The sequence below is a fragment of the Coregonus clupeaformis genome, chromosome 12, assembly GCF_020615455.1.
Source record: "Coregonus clupeaformis isolate EN_2021a chromosome 12, ASM2061545v1, whole genome shotgun sequence".
NCBI lineage: Eukaryota > Metazoa > Chordata > Actinopteri > Salmoniformes > Salmonidae > Coregonus > Coregonus clupeaformis.
In genome coordinates, this window is record NC_059203.1 from 34921759 (window position 1) to 34926600 (window position 4842).

General features: G+C 42.1%; 1 pseudogene; it reads left to right on the plus strand.

Moving 5' to 3' along the window:
- The first annotated feature begins 1373 nt into the window (after positions 1 to 1373).
- LOC121578448 lies at positions 1374 to 2250 on the plus strand (annotated as a pseudogene).
- The last annotated feature ends 2592 nt before the right edge of the window (positions 2251 to 4842 follow it).

The window sequence follows — 4842 nt, forward strand, 5'->3', positions numbered from 1 at the left end:
AGAGACAAGTACTGTATAATTAAACAGACAGACAGAGCGAGAGAGAGAGAGAGAGAGAGAGAGAGAGAGAGAGAGAGAGAGAGAGAGAGAGAGAGAGAGAGAGAGAGAGAGAGAGAGAGAGAGAGAGAGAGAGAGAGAGAACATGGTGTGAGCACATGTTAGTGGACAGACAGTTGGTTGCAGTGTATCTTTATGTTCTAGTGAGAATGTGGCAGACTAGTGTCTAGCCATGTTGCACAAGTCACATGCTAGTTTGGGAGGAACTGGAGCACAATGACCAGTGAATGGAGGAGCACTGAGTGTGCATTGAGTGGTGCGGTTTGGAATGGACGGTATTCCAGATGCCCGGTTTAATAACAGCAGTGAGCAACACACAGCACAATGCTACAATCATACCATCATACCATTGCTCCACAGAGAGAGCATTATATGCACACCATGATGAGGTTACAGACTGTGCAATATTCTAGATTTAGGCAATTAACTCTGGACATTCAGTCGCATTCTTGATTCCGTTTTCAGTCTCTAGGACTATACTGCTTGTTACTTGCAAGCTCTACTATAATGCCCCAAAAAATATTATCAGGAAAGGTTCATTATTTTAGTAAAGAAAAGAAAATACAATGTAGGGTTGCTGATTGATGGTTTGTGCTCCATGATGATTATTTTAAACATTCCTTCTGAATATAAAACAATGTTGGTGCCATAGAGGTTATTCATTAACGATTGGAATTCACAGTCTGTTCCACAATGACAATTTAAGTAATTAACCCCTCTTCTTGGAGTCTGGTCAAGGAAGAATTAGCGTGGAACCAATGCCTGTATCTAGAACTCACACAACTGCTCAACTGAACTACAATACCCAAAATGCACATGAGAAAGTAGGAAGGATAGTGATTCTGTTCACGTCACACCGTAGCTTGAATTTCAATATAAAGAAATGCCGCACAGACTCAGTTGATGAGAATAAAACACTGCACGCAATGAATGAGCCTTTTTACCATATCTGCGTAATTTAATTATTGGCCCGGTAGTTAATCGTGTTATTTAGCTAAACTTGTCATCTATTGTGTAACGACTAACGTTAGGTCGGCTGCAGCTTTGACTGCTTAAGTTTTACTCTTGCTTGTCAATAACGGGTTGCAACAGCTTTCTCATGTAGCCTATTTCACTTTATGTAATGAATTTAGTGAGAAACTGGTGTAAGACTTTGTAATTAACTTTCTCTACTATGGGTTTCGATTAATCTACAAAAAATGTTTACTATTAAAAATCGAGGCCTATCTGTGGGTTCAAATTGGGTTGCACTGACGTTGGATGCGCACGCACAGTTCTACCTGTCCAACTTGTGAGCAAAGGAAAGGCTGGAAACCATGTCGAAACGCTAAGAATCAGAGCCTCGAATTTACAGTTATGGGAAAGTCGCATGTGGGATACTGACTCACGTGCTGTGTGTTGTCTTCACAGTGTTTATCACGGTACTGGCCAAGCCTGGAACAAGTGAGTAACCCAACCTTGGTGCCAGCAGAGCACCCTGGTCCCAATCAACGCTGTTACATAGCTACTGGGTTCCTTCCACCTTAACCCACTATAAATATTTTCAATTGAGATGAAATAACCCAATAGGTTTGTTCTCTTGGCACCCTTTCCTGATGTCACTGGCTGTAAGTTGACACATCTGTGTGTACATAATGTAGTTTGTAAATTAATCTCACTCAAATGTCACAGAAGTGTGACATACATTTTTCCTCAACAATCCTCCTTGCTGTTCTCTTCCCATCTCCTTTTGATTCCCCTCTTTCCTTTCCTCTCCTCCCCTCTAAGTTCTCCCTCTTCTCTCCACACTGCTCTCCCATCTGGAAGTTTCCCCACAAGACCAAGGCGTGTGTCCACTGGATCCTGCAGTGCCTCTGTATCAGCTGTGCCACCTTGGGCCTGGCATCTTTCTCCTACAACAAGTACCTGAACGGCAAACCCCACTTCACCTTGTGGCACGGCCTGGTGGACCTGGGGATGGTGTGTGTTGTTGGGGTGCAGTCTCTGGCAGCTCTGCTGCTTCTCTACCACTCTCTGGCTAAGGACTGGTCCCTGGCTAGGCTGAAGCGCTACCACGCAGCGTCTAGCCTCATCACCTACCTGCTTGGCAGTGCCAGTCTGCTCCTGGGCACCTGCTTTGTGTGGTTTACAGGCGCTGTGGGAAGATACACCTGGTGGCACCCTACTCTGCTGTCAGCACCCTGGTCATCATGAGCCAGGTGTCCAATACCTACATGACTAAGAAACGACTGGTGTCCTAACCAGCATGTTATAAAATGCTCCAAAACACTCCAAACTAACTCATATTACATCAGAATCTCATTCTGGATAATGCCTTTGCACTCAATTTTAGATTTTTCCCCCACTGTGCCATAAATCCATGTTTGAATGATGCAGTTCACAACAACAAAAATATGCAAATATGCATTTATGTTCTAAAATTGAGTGCAGAGACATGATCCAGAATAATATTCTGATGTAATATGAGGTAGTTTGGAGTGTTTTGGAGTGTTTTATAACCAGTGGTGTGTATTCATGGATGCCAGGGGAAGCCAGTCTCTCTGTGTTTCATAATTTTCTTCAGTTTGCAAGAGGCTGAATGTATCTCACCGGAGAAAGCATCTGAGCGTGTGAAACAGCGCCCCTCTGTCTCTGTATGTGTAGCCCATCTATCTGATGTTGTCTGGTCAAAAATAGTATGACATTGTTGCTGCCCATAGCATTGAATGCAAGGGAAGCCAGTGAACATTTGGCCTCCCTTGATTAAAAAAAAGTATAAAATAAGCCAATCAGCGTTGAGCTAAACTGAGTGAGCTCAGCTCTGAATGCTCCTGGCGCAAAAAAAAAGTGTAAAGGGAAGCCAGTTTGGATTTGGCTTCACACCAATCACATCACATCAAAATACCAAACGTCATTGACAGAAAACTTTAATTGTTGCATCTCATTGGGTTGTTGCCCTCCGGTGGCTAGCAAGCTAAAATCATCCCTTTCCTAAATTAGCCATGGATGGAGATAGGGATTTGGACTTGTGGTTTTACTTAATTCTCCGTACTGGCCAATGATTATAACGGCGATTCTGATCTAACCATAAATGTATACATTGTGCCCCTGTCCTAAGAGGATGGAAGTTCAATATGTTGCTAGTTGGCTCATTGTTGCCCATGAAAGGAAGTTAGACTAGCAAGCAAGCATGCTAGCCAGGTGGCCTAGGACAACAAAAACTAAAAATGCTCTTCGGTTTTGTGATGCAAAAAAGGTGGTTCAATTTATTCTGCCACTGTCTTCTTATTGTCTCGGCCTTAGGCCTATATATATCACAGTGGCAAGGCATATGAACTAACAGGTTATAGAGAAAACAACGCAATTATTACAAAACATAGGTTGTAATATGGCATTTTCTTTCTGGCTTTGCTTCCCCAGTGATTTTACCCACGCACCGCTACTGTTTATAACATGCTTAGACACATTTTCATAATGCATTGTAGTCCATGGCAAGTGATGACTCAGCTAAATGTGACAACCAATTTTCTCTGTAACGAAACAAAATATTAAAAAACGGTTTGGGGGGGATCAACTACAAGCACAGAAAGAGTAAAAATAAGGCCACCAGTAAAAATGGGTGAACTTCCCCTTTAAAGCTTTAATAGAAGCTTTACTGTGGAGCTCTCTTTGGAGGACCAACATGCATTCTGCCTAATGCCCAAAAGTATCGGTGCCTCACATTGGTGCAATTATGATTTTGTCACATCTACTGCTGAACTAGTTTTAATGTCAAAGTGGAAGAGCATTTCATAGTTTGGTCATTGTTTCAATTTGGAGTGTGTTAACTTTACCTTGAGCAACGAAGTGGTATGGAATCACCAATAAGGATAGAATTGGATAGCACATGTCAGCATGGCCTAGTAGAAAAGTGTTGTAATGCAGAGAATTACACAGTAGTGTAGTTTAGTAGTGTATACTTACTAACTTCATATGTGGAACATAAGGCGTCCATGAGAGAGCGGCACTGCTGCCGATCATCTGCCTTTTTGGGGATGTTTTTTTCATGACAGGCCTCAGTCCTTCATCTCCTTCACAGTTCTTTTGGGTGGCCATACTGCCTTTTTCCATCTGCTGTCTAGCGGAGGGATGTCTTTGGGAGTATTTAGTAATGTATAGTTCAGTAGTATTTTGTATCCGAGAGCCAAGGAGAAAAAGAAAGCCAGTTTTGTGTCTAAAACCCAGGAAGTGCTGATATTGGTTGTTGATAATGATGTTAATACTATTTTACAACAATTATGGTGTCGTGTAACCATGCAAACAACTCCTGGAGGCCAAAAGGCATCATGGGTCATTTCTTAAGCTGGTTACTGATGCTGCTGCTTTGTTTTCTTTGCATTGCCTTTAGGCTTAAATGGACCAATGCACATTTCTTGCGATTCATTTATTTTATCCAAAGTTGACACTTGTGTTGTGCCCCCAAAATGGCAGGTCTCGAAACCAGAGGACCAGATATCTGCTAATATTGTACGTAAGATGTCATATTTACTGATGTGGTAGACTGACTGCAATGTAGTGTCAAAAAGCTGTGCAGTATTTGCTTCCATCCATTCTGTAACTCCCGCAGCAGTCTTACTATAAGGACATACGCATAGTTTTGCATCATAACCAAATCAATTATCCATCACAGATTCCCAGCTGCAGGAGTGCAATTGAAGGTTGATACATTTAGCATATTGGTCTGTGTCTCCATGTGAATATACAGTATGTTCAAAAAACATCTGCGCAAAGAGCATCACGTCAGCGTAATACACAACCAAAATAATG